Raw genomic sequence first — 19397 nt, 5'->3', positions numbered from 1 at the left:
AAATATTCTGTGAGTTGGGTTATCGCCAGATACAACAACAACAACAAGGGAGGTAACCAGTGCTCAGGCAGGTGTCAAACAAGGGAGGTAACCAGTGCCCAGGCAGGTGTCAAACAACCATCAACAGCCATTGTCCAGCAAGAGAGTTACTTGCACAAGGCCACACCAGAGGAATTGCTTAACCTTGCCTGGTGACTCAGCAATGCCCACCAGACATGCTTGGTCTTGCGTTCTACAAGCACATGAAATGAGGATATAAAATAGAGGAAAGAGGCCTCATGGTTTGTCCTTTATCTCCCCCCACCTATGCTGAAGGCAACGAGAATGCTGGAACTGAGGAGACGGGTCCCCAGGCTAACAGGGAGAGCCTGCGTATGAAAAACTGTAACCCTCCTGCAGCATCCAGTGGGGTGAGAAAAACTGCTTAGTCCAGATATTGCCTAGTCTATTAAGACTGAGAATTTAGACTGTGTGCTTATTTTTTATTTTCCTTTTGTAAAATTATAATTTTTGCCAATCACTTATAATCACTTAAAATCTATCTTTTTGTAATCAACAACCTTATTCTAATGTTTATCCTTACCAGTGAGTTTGATTGAAGTATTTGGTAAATCTGCTCAGGTTAAAAAGGCTGTTGCATGTCCACTTTCCATTGATGAAGTGGTGAACCAATTAAAAAATTGCATTTCTCAAGAAAGGTCTTGAACAGTGCAAGATGGTATATTCCTGAGGTGCAAAGCTGAGAGCTGGTGGAATTTGGCTAGTGACTTGCTCTGTGTCAGTGATTCTCAAACTTTTTTTTCTGCAGACTGCTTGAAAATTGCTGAAGGTCTTGGCAGATCACTTAATGATTTTTCCAAATGTTGTTTGTACTGTTAGCTAACTATTATAAAGCACTTTGGATAAAAGAAAAGTTAATTAATGTTTTTTTGTTCTACAGATAAAAGCACACAACTCATATTTTAATATCAGTAGTCTTACCTTTCTAATGCGATGGATGTGCCCTCTCTCCCCCGCCACAGCAGCTCCCAAGCTGGGGCTGGGAAGGAGGGGAGTCTCTCCCTCTCTCCCCCACCGCAGTAGCCACAGCGCTGAGGCTGGGAAGGAGGGCCCTTCCCCCGCAGCTGCAGCCCTGGAGCTGGAGAAAGTTGCCTCTTTCTCTGGACACCACAGCCCTGCAAGTCCCAAATTCTCCCACCCCCACTTCTCACCCCACTGCCCCCTCCCACCTAAACTCTATTCCCCCCCACGGCCACCACCTCACCTTACATGTGCATCTTCTCCAGGGTCCCGACACCTAATTAGTGGAGCCACGCCTGTGCGGCTCCACTAATTAGGTGTGTGGCCCTTCATTCTCTCGTGTGCAGCCACCCAGACACGCACCTTAGAGGGAACTCTCTGTGGATCTCCTGAATGGAGCTCATGGACCACAGTTTGAGAACCTGTGTTCTTTGTGATTCGTGAGTGGCTCTGGGGGGCATTCATACAATCTAGCTGGGTGTGGGGCTCCACATGTGGATATACTGAGTGGTAACTGTACCTGGAGGGGTTTGCTGCTTGTCACCAGTAAGGCATTGTGAGACACAACCAAGATTAGTAAGTTAAGGGAGCACAGTGGCCCTACAGTCCCAGGTTGCACCCCGGGGATCCTGTCACATAGGTACACAACCATTATTCAGTACTAGTGCCACAAGGACTAGAGAAAAGTAATGTGCACTCTTAACATTACCTCAGTAATAAAACAGCACTTGCAGTACGAGAATATATTTCTACTGCACCATAAGCAACACTTACAATTCCAGGGTTTCAATTTAGACTTCAGACCAAAACGTTACAAATGCTGAAACAGTGAGCAGTAGAGTTCTTGTTCATAAGGTGGCAAGGTGTTCTGGTGACTGCAGCAAAGGATGGTGCCTGGGCTAGCTATTATGCCTCGTTCTTCACATTGATTGTGTCCACATGCTGTATAACTGCCATGGTTAGTAAGAGCATGAATAGCCATATGTCACCCTTGACTGTGGTCAGTGCAACACATGGTTGTCTCCTTGCTATGTAGATGGAATCTTCTACTGTGCTGTGTAACTGGGCTGACTGGTCCTCCTAGCCTATCTATATAGCATGGCATATTAAAGTGCATATCCCTATATGTTGCTGGTGCCACTGTGCCAGCGGCACCCAGGTGGCCAGGCAGCCGGCATCCTGGGGGGGGAGGGCATGGGGCTCCGTGGGCATCCGGGCGCATGCCTGGGCGGAGGTCGGCCGAGCCCGACGAGCCGGACCTGCTGACGCGGCGATGGCTGCCGGTCCCGTCTCCCTCGGCGCTGAGCTCCCGGCATGCTGCGGCGGCAGGTCCCGCGCGGTCCGGCCTCCGTGACCTCCGCCAGGCATGCCGGGGCATGCTCGGAGAGAGCATGCCGCCCCCTCCCCCCCGGAGCCGGCCGAGGGGGAGGGGCCGCGCGGGACTGGGAAAGCGCGCGCGGGCGCTCCGCTGCTTGGGGCAGCCTACTTTGTAGAGCCGCCCCTGCACTGTGCATACAACCTCTAGGTCCTCTGGATACACCCCTTAGGCACTTCGTTGCCTTGCATCTTGTATAGCCATTTACATGCTTGCAAAGGAGGGTGTAAAGTACCATCAGCTCAGACACTCGTGCTGATGTTAGAACGCTGCCTTCACTTGGCATGGATATAAACTACTACATAAAGTGAGAAGCAGCAGACAGTAGGCCCTCTATCCCCTTCTGCTGCTAGAGTATAGCATTTTAGGTTTTCCTGGGATACACTGATACAAAGCATGATGGGTGTCACACACACACAAATAATGTGATTGCACTGTGAGAAAGAAAGGGCTGTGTGGACACCTCTCAAGAATGGTTTTTGTAACAGATTCTGAAGAGGGTGTCATGATCTGGTTCCAAAAAGATAATTTTACTGTTACTCCTTTTTCATACACACAGATAGCCGAAGTGCAGGGCCCTGCAGGTTGTTTCCACTAGGAGGAGAACTTGATGATAGAGGCAGGTATTTTCTTTGATGCAATCTTGTTTATTTACAAAGACTATACACAAAATCCTGTCTCTCTGAACACTATAGGAACAAATAGCAGGAGAAAGTTTCTTTGCTTCCTATTCCAAGACTGCCTTCCCAGCCAGCATTCTGTGCCCCAAAAGCTTTCTCTCGGGGCCACATTACCAGTATTTCTGTTAGTGTCAGTTTGGCTTTCTGCCTGCTTCTGTCTTCTCTCACACAGAAATGCACACTCCCACATTCAGGATCTCGGTACTAGGAAATACTAACTTTATAGGTGGAAGGCTATGACAAGGAGTATTCTCTACAAATGTCTCTAGTAATTCCACTGAGTGTTATACACACAGCATTTGTTGGCACTTGGCTGGAATGAACTGCACGATTCACTTGTCGCGTCACCACTCGTGATTAATGTTGCCTTCCAAACTCATGCTGATAAAGCTTTTATATAACCCCACACCATCATGTATTTTGCACAAAAAGACAAGCCATTCTTTGTGCTGCAGATGCAGCTTTTCCTCATGTGAAAAATCAATGCATATTTAAACCTATCTTTCTGTATTTATTGAGGCCTTAGTGGTTATTAAATGCAGAGAGCACAGTAGAAATGCTTTAAAACCACAATTGGAAGGCAGTTTGCTACTGTTGGTTCCTGAGAAAACAACCATGAAGGAGAGCCGGGAATAGGGTGCCCAGATGTCCCGATTTTATAGAGACAGTCCCAATTTTTGGGTCTTTTTCTTATATAGGCTCCTATTACCCCCCACCCCGTCCCGATTTTTCACATTTGCTGTCTGGTCACCCTACCCAGGAAGGAATAGAGGCATGAGCAATCCCACACTCAAACCTCTGGCATTGTGATGCAACTGTCAGACTGCTCCATCATACTGGCTTAGATTTATTTGTTTGTTCCACCAATGAGGTCCTCTGCACTTAAAACTCAAGAGGCAACTAATCACAGATTGGCTGACGTTGTCCAAGGGCAGAAAGCCACACCAGTATTTATTTAATAGTTTTTTTTAAAACAGGTATTGAATTGCCTTGATAACAACCAGGATGAACTGGTCTGTGATGATTGTCAATGGAAATAACCATGCTCAGAACAGGACAAGTGTCATCCTTCTGAATGGGAGTCTAAATATTTAAATGTTTTTCAGAATGCTTTATATTTATAACTAAATGTACTGCTAACACTAATGCGATGAAACTGTGCCATTCAATTCACTTGATTGAAGGTTGATTGCATGGAAGGTTTTATCTGTAATTAGGCAACAGTCTCCAAAAAAGCTGAACAATGAAAAATGTAGGTTTATAGATTGCACCAAGTGCTGGATATAAACAGCTTTGCTATAGAATATCTCTATTCTTAGAAGATTTAAAATGTAACTTCAATGCAATCAAAATGTTCTGGCTTAATGTGCAAGGCAGATTTTATGCTACTTAAAGGGGAGCTTTATTCACCTGTACATACAGGCAATTTATAGTAGTGAACCCCATTACCAGAGACACTGCAGACATGAAATTGCCTTATTTAACAAAGATATTTTTTTCCTTAAAGAATTTTTGTTTTTCTGCATGAACTCAAGTAAAACTTCTTACAACCCCAAAGCTTTACCTACTCAGTACTAAATACAAGCTAAATTATACTTCAGGGAAGTGATTCATTATAATCATTTTTATTTAGATCCACATTACTTCTGGTAGCTGAGCGATTTGCTTGTTGATAAATTGACGCACTTCCCACTTTTTTCACTTTGTCTTTAAGATCAGCAACAACTAATCATAGCAACTATAGATTTCATTCACACATCATTTCCTATCAAAGGAAAAGCAGTATATTACACGTGAGTCACTACCATATGAAAAGTTTTCATTATCATCCATTGTTTCAAACAAAATTGATATTCATGATATTCATGCCTCAAACTCCCATCAAACCATCATTTACAATATTGATTAATTTAATAATGTTTCCTCTTGACTGTAATGCAAAGGGGCTTCAAACAAAAATTTGCTTTTACCCTTTTATGGAGACACAACTCTTATCCTCAAGAGGGCCCAGAAATAGCATTTTTCAGTGGCCCCATGAAATAATTTCATGCCCATAACACCCATTACACACAGCACTGGCCTAAGGAGGACTCTTTAGGGTGCTCCCAGACATAATACACCTTTGATATAAGTGTGCAATATTGCCAACCCTGAGTTCAAAACTCATGAGACTGACAAAATAGAATACATTGTTGTTGCTGTGCCTCTTGGTGTTTGAGCTCTCAATGTGCGGGTGACAACTGCAGACTGCAAACACAACCTCAATTACATACAAAATGTGCTCACATAGACACGTAGCCGCTTGTGCCCCAACTCTCTCCCCCTTGCACAGCCTTCCCCGCTCCCCCTTGAAGCCTCCTATCCCTCAGTCCCCTGGTAGGATCCAGCAGCTGCCCCCTTCCTCCAGCTTGTAGGCTACCCATGACTCCTGCAGTAACACAAACTAGGGGAGGGGACAAATCGCCTATGTTTTGCCTGCTACAGACTCTCCTCCTCAGAGCACACCGGGGCAGCATGGTACTAGAGGCAACAGCTCTGGCTACTTTGTGGCACAGTGGCCTCTAGTAGCCAAAAGGGGAACCTGTATGCAGTTAAGGCAAAATTCAGGGGTGTGTGTGTGTGTCTGTGTGTGGGGGGAGGAGAGATCTTCAGGTTCACCCTGACCAACACACACACATCTCAGATTGCTAATGGAGTGTTGGAGACCAGCTGCTTATTTTGGGGTCCATGCCTAGTTGCCAGCATTTCACAGGGGATAAGCCAGAAGGGACCATTAGATCATCTAGTCTGCCCTCCTGTATCTCACAGGTCACAATATATCATCCAGTTACCCCCTCATAGAGCCTCAAGATTTTTTTGTGGGTGACTAAAGCATAAGTTGTTATGCAAAGAACCATTGTCAAAATAAACTGGGAAGTCACTCAGCCACTGGAGGGTTTGTGTTCACCAGAAAGCCCACATACTGCATTGTACAGACATTAACTAATCACCTCTACACCCTGTCAGGTAGATAAGCGTCACTCCTCATTCGAGTAGTGGATGAACTAAAACACAAAGGTTAAGTGAAGACTCCCTCTGAGGCCTTAGTCAAATGGCAAAGCTGGGATTTGCTTGTAGTCCAGTTGGTTAGAATGTCGCAATTCCTCGCTCTGAGTCTGGTGCTTGCTCCACGCTGCCCGTCACACTCTGAGTGGCCCTTCCGTGTGGCAAGAAGTCACATGTGTTGCCCAGCAGAAGAGCCAGCCCCCTGGGAATGTGCAGCAGCGTAAGCAGCTGCTAACTGATGTTGAGATCTTCTGAAAACTGAGGGGCCTCTGGCCATGGGCTGACAGCAGACCCTAAGGAGCCCTTTGTAAGAGGTTGGGAGAAGACTGAAAACCTATGATCTCCAGGAAGGTTCAATGAGAAGCTTTCATCCTATGGACCAGTTTAAGTCTAACTTTACAAGGAAGTCATTTCCCACTCAACCCCTGAAAAAAAATGAGATAAGCCCTGACATCTCCTTAACTTGAGGGCAATGGTTTGATGAGGTGGCTAAGGGAGAGAGAGCTCCCACCACACCACCCAAAAGGGAAGCGGAAGCTGCAGAGGAGCACTGCTTATCGAAACCAGGAAGCGGAGGGGGACTGGTCTGCCCCAACTCCTCCCTACTTGAATTCCTGATCAAAGGGCCACAGCTTGACATCTGTGAGCTTTGTGGCCCAAAAGCTGGCTCCAGAAAACATCTGCATTTGCAGTTTCTAAAGGTTTTCCTTTATGCCACATTATGCCACATAACTGAAGGGTCGTGTTGGATAATCAGCTGAACAGGAGCTCCTTGTACAACACTATGGCCAAAGGGCTAATGTGATCTTTGGATGTGTAAACGGGACTAGAGAGTATGAGTAGGGTGCCTGGTGGTCCCTCCATCATGACAAAGGGGCAGCCATGCCAAACTGGAGTGGCATTGTGATCCTGTGCGACGGGTTGCAATGCCACACACTGAAATGTGGGGGAGCACGGCTGTGCCAAACCTGAGTGGTGCTGCAACTGTGCAGACCAGTCGCAACGCCCAGAGCAGAGAGCCAAACCCAGACCTGTGGGACAGGAGCCAAGCCGCCGCTGTTAGAGGTGACTTGTGGTGGAGCAGGCAGGGTCACGTGCCCCCCAGATTTCTACCAGGGAGGGTACACAACCAGAACGTGGCCAGCAGCAGCCTTTTGACACTGTTTGGGCAGGAAGGGACAGGAGCTGCTTCCAGACACAGAGGGAGGAGTGAGGCAGGGATGACCTGGCCCGTGTCTTTGCAAAGATCATCCTCTCCCTCCCCCCTGTGGCTGGAAGCAGCTCCTGGCCTTTCCTGCCCGCACAGCACGGAAAGGCAGCTAACACATCCACGCTGCTTCTCACCAATGACATAACCCAGCTGCCTCCTGTCCCCTGGCTGCAGCGCAGGCAGGAAAGGGTTAAGCACTAAGGAGGCATTGTGCACCGGAGCCCCAGGGAACTTGACTGCCAAGGCTTCAGCAGCCCAGCCAGAGGTGGCTTAGCGGGGGAGGTCGCCATGGAGATGGGGCAGTCCCGCACTCCCTGGGGCCAGGACCCGGAACAGTGTGTGTGTGTGTGTGTGTGTGTGTGTGTGTGTGTGTGTGTGTGTGTGTGTGTGTGTGTGTGTGTGTGTGTGTGTGTGAGAGAGAGAGAGAGAGAGAGAGAGAGAGAGAGAGTGTGAAGAGGATGCTAAGCCCCCAGGGAGCCTGCAGATTGGGCTGTAAATCGCTTCCCCTCCCTCCTCCAGTGCTTATCTGAGGGGTTGAGAGGCTTCCCCAGGCTGGTGTAGTGGCCACCTGGTGCTGCGCAGGGCTCTGGGTGGCTTTGGCACATGCAGGGTTCAGCTCCTCCTGGGCAGCGCCCCATGCCCAGCCAGAGGCAGCACGGGAGGAAGGAGCCTGCCGGGCAGGCTGCAGGTGTGCGGAGCACTCCCACCAGGGCATGGGTCTCTGTACACTGCTGGGAGTGGGACATGCCCCACCAGGGGGGTTGTCAGGGTTCCTTCCCCACTCTGAACTCTGGGGTACAGATGTGTGGACCCGCATGAAAGACCCCCTAAACTTATTTTTACCAGCTTAGGTTAAACCTTTCCTAAGGCACAAGATCCACCTTGTCCTTATCGCTGCCACCACCAAGTGATTTAAACCAACATTCAGGGAGGACCACTTGGAGCCCTACCTCCCCTCAGAATATCTCCCAAGTCCCTACACCCCCTTTCCTGGGAAGGCTTGAGAATAATATCCTAACCAATTGGTTACAAAATGAGCACAGATCAACCCCCCTGGGTCTTTAGGACACTGAAAAACAATCAGGTTCTTAAAAGAAGTTTATTTTAAAAAAAAGATAAAAGAATCACCTCTGTAAAATCAGGATGGAAGATAACTTTACAGGGTAACAAAAAGATTCCAAACACAGAGGATTTCCCCTCTAGGCAAAACTTTAAAGTTACAAAAACAGGGATAAAACCTTCCTCTTAGCACAGGGAAAATTCACAAGCTAAAACAAAAAATAATCTAATGCATTTCTTTGCTATTACTTACCATTTCTGCAATACTAGATGCTTAGTCCAGATGTGGCTTAGGGAGATGTATTTACCCTGCCCTGGTTCCTTTGCTGACTTTGAGAGAGTAAAACAAACAAACAAAAAAAACCCCAAAAACCTTCCCCCACAGATTTGAAAGTATCATCTCCCCTTATTGGTCCTTTTGGTCAGGTGCCAACCAGGGTATCTGAGCTTCTTAACCTGTTAGAGGTAAAAGAGGAATTAACCCTTTACAGGGTAAAGAGGGATTTTATGCTACCCTTAGCTGTATGTTTATGACAGGGGTATAGAGGAGTAGTGGGCTGGTGGGGGGCAAAGGGGCAAAGTGGGGAGAGAACAGTGAGGAGGGGAGCACGTAAAGGGCCGATGGATAGGCAGCAGAGGTGACATGTGGGCCAGTCCATGACCCCCTAACCTTTAAATTGTGACACTCCCCCACTATTGACAGTTACAAGTCCCCTAAGAGGGGTAAGTCCAGTCTGGGCTCACTCTCTAACGCCCATTCTCCCCGGCCTCTCCCCAGTGGTAATTTTTTTTGGAAGGGGGAGGGGCCTTAGTTTCAGATTTTGCCCCAGGACCCCAAAAACCTCTGTGTGACCCTGACCTTATGCTGCAAAACCCAGCTTGGAACAATTTTTACAGCTGAGCTCTGAAAAAAGAAATTTTACAATGGAAATGCTACCAGAGCTTTGGCTGTAATATTATTTGTAGAAGAGGCGGGCTGCTACAGTTTTCTTTAGAAAGAAAGACTTAAAGAAAGAACATTGCAAATAGATAGAACAGCGAGAGAACTTGCGTAAATTCAAAGCAATGTTCTATTTTTACCAATGTTAATTAAATGTTATCTCTCGCCCTTCATGATTTCAAATCATTTCAGCTATTGTCAAATCTCAAGTAGCTCCTTCATTTCTTCTTCTTCAATGAAACCAATTTGAAAGTCTCTTTCAGTGATTTGCTTTTAATTGGAAAGCACTCCTAAATGCAAGACCAAACAATACCTCTTCCTGTGTTCAATGATGTGCATGGATACTCTTGAAACCGATAAAGCATGATTTGTCAATTATCCATTTAAAAGGGATGCATGACTGGAATTTGTAGCATGGTTTATTTTATTTATCACTTGTTTCTGCTGATTCCCCCTACAACAGCCGTGTAAGGATATGGCACACCCCAGGACTCCGCTAAAGAATACAGAGCTCCTCTGTTGAGGCACCCTAAATTCAGGTGTTAGAACCTAACATAGGAGGTGGTGGTTTTGGACAGGCATAGACCTGCCCCTCCCAGTACCTGTAATAGGTAGAACCCAACATAAAAATGTATAGTAGCTCATGCTGGCAGCTGGATTGTGTTCATTCCCAGTAGGATATGAGGGACTGGTGATTCTCTGAGGCAGTGAGAATTAGCTTTTGGGACAGAGAAGGTCCTGCAGAGAAAAAAAATCTAGGAACAGCCAAGCTTGGGGAGTCTGAACTTTAGAACAAAACAAACCTCAGCCTATTTAAGTTAACAATAGAGGACAAACCCACAAGAAAGTAGCATTGGACCATATCCAGTGTGTGGCAGCTCTGTTCAGAGCAAGCTGGGAATGCCATCTACTTCCAACCACTTCATATTTATTGGAAAAAACTGGGACTGCAACAATCAGCTAAAACTCTGTTAGTGCTTTTGTATTACAGTGATAAGTGCCCTCTGACCTGTGTGGGACTATTCACATGAGTGAGCGTTGAAGTTGAGAGCTACCTTTGCAAACCTCATAAGAAGTATGATCTGGGCTTTAACTGTTCATGTTGTTTTCTCTAAGGGCAGGTATACAGTAGAAGTGCTACATCGGTGCAACTGCACCTCTGTAGCGTGTCTGGTGAAGATGCTCTGTGCCGATGGGAGAGTGCTCTCCTGTTGGCATAATTACTCCACCTCCACGAGCGCGTCTCCTGCCGACATAGTGCCAGTGTGGACCGCACTTAGGTTACTGTAACGTGCATCGCTCAGGGGCAGGGTGCTGGAACAATTTGTATAGTGGGGGTGCTGAGAGCCATTGAACCAAACTGTAAACTGTATGATGGAAACCAAATCAAGCCAGGGGGTGCGGCAACACGCCCAGCACCTCTAGTTCCAGCACCTATGCTCAGGGGGTGTCTTTTTCACACCCCCGAGTGATGCAGTTAGATCGACTTAGCAGTGGTGTAGACCTGCCCTAAATATTAATTTCTTGAAAAGGATACAAACCCTATCTTATTTTCCTTCTCTGCCTACACTGGCATCTCAACACAGCTGAGACACAAGCTGCAACTTGCGAACCAGAGATACCTTAAGGACAGGAACTCCACTGGGAAGGCCTGTTTTAAGTCTGTTGTCATGACAGGGCAAACCTCTAGCAAGAGGTACCAAGTGACACAGCCTTAATTAGATATTGAAAAAAATGCCTCATTCTAGCAAATAGTTATTTCCAGTACCTAGCAGTGCACTGCTACATGGCTTATCTCGCCTTTTAAAATAAATAGTTGGAAGTGATGTTGCACAGGACTGCCCTCTGATATCCTTGCCCTGATTAATGTATAGCTCAAGAATACTTCTAATTACCCAGAGTGCTTGAAATGCAATGTTTCACTTTAAATTCAAGTCCATTCAATTGTTTTTACCCCTATAAGAGTTGAGACAAAAATATTAGCTACCTCCTTCATGGACTCAAATCTGCAAGGTGCTGAACACTCCTGTGAGTTACTGAGTGCCCCCAACAGCTCCTAAGGAATGGATTTTCAGTCAGACTTGGTTCAGGCCACATTTCTCTGAGAATTAGTTACATGCCAAGTTTGAACTTTAAGAGAAACCAACATGTTTTGAGTTCAAAATGGCATCTGAACAGGTCTTTAATAGCTGAAACACTTTTTCATGCTCAGTGAACTCACACGAATGAGTGGATTTTCTTTAAACTGAAAAAAACCCCACTTCTAGGCTGAGAATTAATATGAAAAATTTCAACCCTGATTTTCTGAGTTGGGAAGGAGTTATGAAGCACTGAAATCAGGGGCTTTGCTTTAACTTGCAAAGTCTTTCTTTATCATAACTACAGTGATGCTATATTATAAAGAGCTGCATTTTAATTAATGAGTAATTGATGAAATAGTGGTTTCAGTTAATTACACTTTTGATTAAGGGGTATAAATATTCTTTGTTAAACCATACTGTACTATGTACTTTCACTAGAAAGGTGCAATACCTCTTCACTAGCAAACAATCTATATAATACAATATATTCCACTTGCATCTGAAGAAGTGGGTATTCACCCACGAAAGCTCATGCTGCAAAACGTCTGTTAGTCTATAAGGTGCCACAGGATTCTTTGTTGCTTTTATATAATACAATGGTTTTCAACTCTTTTTCATTTGCAGACCCCTAAAAAATTTCGAATGGTGAGGGCTCTTTTTGTTCAGAATGTCACCAGGTTATGTCATCACTGGGATTCACAGTCTGTTACCATCCAATTTTCAAATTCTCAGCAATTTTGACTTTACAAATTACAGCCATGCAACAGCACAGGCTTTCAGCTACAGCAAGGCATGTATCTATGTGGGGCCAAGAGTCCCAGGCCATTATGATATCAGAGGTAACTCAACCAATCATCATCTTACTCTACAGCTAATTTTCATGCAACAATTTAATTGGTTGCATAAGAAAGATTGCAGATGGTGGGTTACTTGGCTCAACTTCCACAGTTTTTAACAGCACTGGCTTTCACCTACTTAAAAAACTTTAAACTATTAAAACCGAATAAAAATAGCGAACAAGAAAACAAGACCTGCCATTCCAGCAAACATGGTCCAGTTAGTCTGATGAATAGTCTTTTGTTCCAGCCCAGTCTAACATTCAGTGGCCTCTTTGAGAACCCAGAGAAAGGGTATCAGAGGCCATTACCAGATGGAGAACTGCCCTTGTAAAATTCCACGTAGTCAGTTATGCATTTCTGTCCTATTAGCAGAGGGAATCCCGATCCCAGCTGATGATCCTTTTACTCCCTGAAGCATAAGGCCTGATAATGAGAAGTTAAATGCAATGGCGTCCTGCATATGCAATATGAACCATGTGCAGCTCCCACTGAAGTGAACAGAAATTGTGTGTGTCTATCTGAAGGAAGTATTTAACTTATTTAGGTTCTCTTTTCTTAAAACACATACAAATGCTCGTGATAGGACAGACTTCTTATGAATTTTTCATATTGGTTTTATGTATCTGGCACTGTTCAGAAGTTAAGATAAAAACCTAATTCAGTCTATTAAATTATGGACATTCTGTCATTCTCAGTTGTCAAGGTACCTTTCATATTGGTCTGTTGAGTTTTGTTCCCTAAAGAGCAAAACACATAAATAGACATGTACAGATAGAAAATAACTCACCAAAACACTTCCCTGATTTCTCTTGAGGGAAGATTGAATGTATTAATTTCTCTTGGAATAACATTCCGAAGGGAAATGAAAATGCAAAACACTCATTACTTCCCCTTTTGAGCATGCCATGAAGGCTTTCTACTATCTTATACCAGGCAGAAAAAAATATAAAAAGGTGATGCTGGCTTTAAGATAGCTGTCATGAAAATACTGAAGAAAAGCCTTTTAAAAGATTAAAGGAAAATTTATTTTGTATTTGTTGGACTTTGGGTGAAGTACACATCTTTCCACAACTGAATGTACAATGTACATTTTATTGCTTTAGATGTAATTTACTAATTCATTGCATAGGAAGTATCTGATTTTAACAACTGGTTGCGTCTTTAAAGTGCAAATCAATTGACCAGCATTTCAACCTTCCATTGAAGTCAATAGGAGAAGGCTCAAACCTGTCCTCTGACTCCAGCATACTTTTTTTGGCACTTGGGAAGTCTTCTTCAAATGTTACTGAATAAATAAATTCTCTTATTTTTGTTCTTTTTTATGCAAGATCATAACCATATCCAGAGCAAAACTGAAAACTGTCATGTGCACTTGTCATCTAGTCTGGAAACCAGGCCTATTATCTTCAGTTTTAGATAAGATCTGGCTTCATCTTTCAATTTCTACATAGCAAAGCTGTTTGAAAATGTGCTGTATTTCTTGACATGTAGCTGTCACTTTAATATGGATGTCTCAAAAGAAATCTTTTCTTTTTGATATAGCACAATTGCAATTTATCATAATATCTGCTTCTCAATTCATTTCACATTTTTTGCAGCAGTGCTGACTTCACAGCTGGATACAGTGATAACTTTGTGATGTCATTGGTGAACTAGATAAGAGATGGGAGTAAGAATCCTCTGAAATGTAAAATGTTTCAAAAATGATTAGCAGTGTTTCTGCTATCTTAAGTTTTATGATATAACTTCTTTTAGAAACAGTTATCTTGCTCACCAGATTAACATTACAGCTTAAATCCTATGTGATTTATATTTGGTTTTTACATATTGTATATGAAGATGTAGATTGTTTTTACTTTGGATAATTAATCAAACAACTACTAGATGATGTATTTTATATCAGAATTTTTGTTATGAATAATGGCAACCTTCTCTGATCCTCCCAAAACATTATTTCAATTTCCGATTAATGTACAAAAGTAGTCTACATTTTTCTTGAGACAGATCAGAGAAAACTCTTAGTCCCCAGAAGCTCTGTAGCTGAATGTACTGGCTATAGAATTGTTTTAGCAATAGAGGTTTTTAAAACTTTGTGAATGCATTTCTTGAGCTCAAGTAACACTGACAACGGGGAGGTAGGTTCTGGTCTATGTCTTGGTTTATTTTATAAAGCAACAATTTTTTGGCTGCTGGGAAAAAATAATTAAGTGGAAGCATTGGCTAGCTCCACCACAAGCAAAATGGGGAATTTCCTTGATTAAGAGGGATTTGAGGCAACATTTCATCCAGAATGGAAGAGCGTGTAGAATATACTATGGGAAATTAAATCTACCATAATTTCCATCAAAGAAATGCTGGATGGAGCACGGTAGAATTCTGTGCCAGTCACAAGCGTCATTGTGATTCACCTAAAGGAGATGTTCTGCTGAAGATCACCCGTCTACATATTGCTGAATGGAGAGGATTGGACACCTATGAAGATGAATCAACCACATTCATGCTGTTGTTGAATATGAAGAACCAGCTTAAAATATGCTTACAGCAATGGGAGGCAATTCAAGAGGAAATAGACTCAGATGGAGTTCCCATGGAAGAGGAAAACCAAACCACTAAAAATGCTCACCCACCTTGCTAATCCCACTGCATTGCCAGAAAATCCATCTGCTGTGTCCAGCAAGCAGATGTGAAAGAGACAAGGAAAGAAAGTCACACCACAACTTCATTTTGTTCCTGGAACTTTACGATGAGCACTGCAAGCCACTTGCCTCTCAATTGCAAAGGGACACAACACGGTGTTTGTGTAGCCACTGAATCTGATCCTTCACCCACTTCTGGTTCTCCTAGTTTCTGCAGCATGGATCGGAGCAGTGGGAGGACAGATACCAGGCACCAGGTAAAAATACATTTATGTTCACAGGGAGAAAGGACTGCTCTGATGTTCCTTGGACAACCAAAGGATTCCCTTTTCCTTCCTGGACCTAAGTGTTACCTGCACAATCTAGGGCATCCCGCCTTTACCTCATCAGTGGCTCAAGGCACAGTCTGGTTAATTTAGGCACTCCCACCCTTTCTCTTCCGTAGGCTCGGGGCATAAGACACCCACCCGTATCCGTCCGGGGCTCAGGGCAAAACCTAGTCAATGTAAGTATTTTGCCAGAAGCTGGGAATGGGCAACAGGGGATGGATCACTTGATGATTACCCGTTCTATTCATTCCCTCTGAAGCAGCTGGCATTGGCCACTGTTGGAAGACAGGATACTGGGCTAAATGGACCTTTGGGCTGACCCAGTATTGCTGTTCTGATGTTCTTATCCCTCCATACCTCTTTCTCTTGTGGCTCAGGGCCCTACGGGTCCTTGGGACCTTTCCCAGTGAAACACCCTTATAGGGCTTGCTCTAAACAACAGTGGGTCACATGCCATTGTAGGCAATCTCATCATACCATTCCCTCCATAAATTTATCAAGCTCAGTCTTGAAACCAGTTAGGTTTTTTGACCCCACTGCTCCCCTTGGCAGGCTGTTCCAGAACTTCACTCTTCTGGTGATTAGAAACCTTTGTCTAATTTCAAGCCTAAACTTGTTGATGACCAGTTTGTAATTATTTGTTCTTGTGCCAGTATTGGCCCTTAACTTAAATATGTCCTTTCCCTCCCCAGTGTTTATCCCTCTGGTGTATTTATAGAGTGCAATCATATCTCCCCTCAGCCTTCATTTGGTTAAACAAGCCAAGCTCCTGAAGTCTCCTCTTGTAAAGTAGGTTCTCCATTCCTCAGATGATCCTAGTAGCCCTTCTCTGTATCTGGTCCAGTCTGAATTAATCTTTCTTAAACATGGGACACCAGGATTGCACACAGCATTCCATATGAGGGTTTACCAGTGCCTTGTATAACGGTGTGACAAAGTGGGAATGTTCTGGACGTTTTCTCTGAATACTGTGTGGGTGCCTCCATTTCCCCAATGCATTTCTTAAGTATCTAGGTGGTGAGATAAGGGTGTGTGATTGTTGCAGAGCCTTAGAGGGCCAGTGTGATGGTGTCTGCACAGAGAATGGCTGACACCCTGTCTCCTGGAAACTGATAGCCTGGGCCCTCCCCTGCAAAGGTGCCAGCTGAAGTGTTGGAGAACAAAGAGATCAGGTGGCCTCCTGGCCCAGGAAAGAGACAAAGGCCAGAGGAGGGGATGGTGAGTTTTTCAGTTTGGAGCTGGCTGGGGAAAGAGAGGGAGGGCCAGAGGAGGGGTCTGGCCTCCTTGGCCCCAAGATGGCCCTGACTTAGGAGTCCGGTTTCTGTACCTCCAAGCTCTGTTTTGGACTGTCGATCCTGTGGTCTAATAAACCTTCTGTTTTACTGGCTGGCTAAGAGTCACGTCTGACTGCGGAGGTGGGGTGCAGGGCCCTCTGGCTTCCCCAGGAGCCCCGCCTGTGTGGACTCACTGGGGGAAGCGCACAGTGTGAGAAGGGGCTGCTGAATGCTCTGAGGTCAGACCAGGAAGGTTGAAGCTGTGTAAGCTTCTTGCCCTGGAGAGTCTGCTCACAGAGAGGAGGCTCCCCCAGAGTCCTGACTGGCTTTGTATGGAGTAGTTCCAGAGCATCGCCTGGTGACTCTGTGACAAATGGTACTAACACTTCCCTGTCTCTACTGGAAATACATCTTCAGATGCATCCCAGGATTTCATTAGCCTTTTTCACATCGGTGGCTCGTAGTCATCCAGTGATCAACCAATAACACTCAGGTCTTTCTCTTCCTCTGTCATTCCAATTGATATGTCCCTAGCGTCTAGCAAAAATTCTTATTGTTAGACCCTAAATCCATGACCTTGCACTTTTCACTATTAAATTAAATCCCATTTCTTTACTCCAGTTTACAAGTTCAGCCAAATCTTCTTGTATGATATTCCAGTCCTCCTCCATGTCCCCTTCCATGCTGCATGGTAGCACATGGGATTGTGCCACAGCGGAGGCGTGTACATACCCATGCCCCTCATGCATGCTAGCTTTCTTGCTGTGCGCGCTCCATGCATGTACTTCAGGGGTTCAGATGCTGACCATGGGGGAGTGGTGGTACAACAATGCACATGGATGTGTGTTCAGTGACTAGTGTAGACATAGCCTGAGGTGGGGAAAACTGATTGATGTCATCATGCAAGAGCATAGAAATTATGTAATTTCCTTCACTCACTGCAGAGGACATGTGTTAATGAGGGGACAATCCAAGCACAATATTGCTAAACTGTTTTCATGAGTTGTCATTCAGTGTCTATTTCTGTCTTATACAGGTCCTATTTTCATCATCCATGAGCAGATGAGAAGCTTTGGAGCCTTACATTTGAACAACTTTGAAACCTCGCTGACTCCTGCTGGAGTATAAGATTGAAGGCATGAAGAACTTGAGATACCTGCAGAGGTATGTTTGATTTGCAGTGTTGGTCCTGGAGGAAAGCGTGCTGTGAAAGTGCTCTGTACACAGAAGCTGAAGAACTGCCAGAAGAAGTCACCTTTCTATTTTCTAATACTAACACCGTTGCAAATGGTCTGAGGTGCTCAAACTGGAGCACCCTTGATTTAAAGAAAGGAGTGAGCTGCACACAGGGCATATGACATTCTGCATGGAGCATCCTTGACTTCGGAGCTTACTCCCCTACTTGGTCTGCCTGATTCTGGATTTGTTAACTTTCCAGGTATGCAGCAAAGTCCTTTGTTCTTTTTGGACATTTGGGGAGGAGATGTATTGATAGACTGACTGACAGGATTACTGATGGGTTTGAGAGAATAGGATGTTGATTAGAGGTTGTTGCAATTATTAATATGTGAAATTATTAATATTAATATGGGAAACCACTAAACACTAATTTAACCATAAGTTCCTTTATTAAATCCAAAGGCTAAATGGTATTTATACAATTGCTCTAAACATGCCTAAAAAGCCTAACTAGTAAAGAATTTACTATATCCAAACAGTAAGAAAACATTTATGAGCATTTGATCAAGATACTTACAAACAGACTAAACCAGAGGTGCTTAGACCCATATTGGTTGGCTCCAATTTGCTCAGGCAGGTATTAGCAATGAACCCCTTTAAGAGTTTTTATACCTGTTTACAAACAAGTGATGTCATTGCCAATTACTGACTTCAGATAAAAACCAATTTGAGACAATTCACCCTTACTTCCAGTCTTAATCCAGATAAGATTTACAACCTCTTTTCTTCCCAAGGCCTTTCCTTTCTTATCTTCTCCCCCACCTCCCTGCTTACCAGCAGAAAGGTGGGAAGGGGTTTGGATTTGTTTCTTTTAAGACAATTTTTCTTTGTCTTGTTACTGCAGTTAGAATGGCCCTAATTATCATTTGCATACCTTTCTAACATGATTTTAAAGGTGGGCTTTGGGTCCTTCAGCCTGCAAGCTGTTTAACCCTTTCTAGCCATGTGTCACAATGTTATTACTGCAGTTCTTTATTTTATTAATTATGTTTGGAACCATATATCCTTCCCTCACTACAGGTAATCAGATTTATTATTCTCACGGCCTTCTTTTATTTGCTGATTGGGGCCTTCTCCCTACTAGCCAAAATCTATAAATCAAATATGTTTTTTTCTTAACCAAATTTAAACTAACTCAAATTCTTTATGTTTATACTTAACCTACAGGGGTTATTATTTGATGGGCTTGTGCTAAGGTTACAATAGTTGCAGTTTAACACATTTGTAAAATGGTAATAGGGATAAAATACAACATGGTTTTACCAAAGGTAGATCATGCCAGACCAACCTGATCTTTTTCTTTAACATGATAACTAATTTTCTCAACAAAAGAAATGATGTAGAGCTAATCTTCCTGGATTTCAGTGATACACTGGATAAAGTTCCACAGGGGAAATTATTAGTTAAATTGGAGAAAATGGGGATTAATACAAGAACTGAAGGTTGGATAAGGAACTGATTAAACGGGAAACTACAGTGGGTCCTACTGAAACGTGAACTGTCCAGCTAGAGGGAGGTTACTAGTGGAGTTATAGGGTCATAGACATTAAGCACAGCAGTGACAGTCATGATCATCTAGTTTGACCTCCTGCACCTTGCAGGCCACAGAACCTCACCCACCTACTCCTGTAATACAGCCATAATCTTTAATATTCTTGGAGATTATCCAG

The sequence above is a fragment of the Mauremys reevesii genome, linkage group 6 (assembly GCF_016161935.1).
Source record: "Mauremys reevesii isolate NIE-2019 linkage group 6, ASM1616193v1, whole genome shotgun sequence".
NCBI classification, from domain to species: Eukaryota; Metazoa; Chordata; order Testudines; family Geoemydidae; genus Mauremys; species Mauremys reevesii.
Note: the sequence above shows the minus strand (reverse complement) of the source record.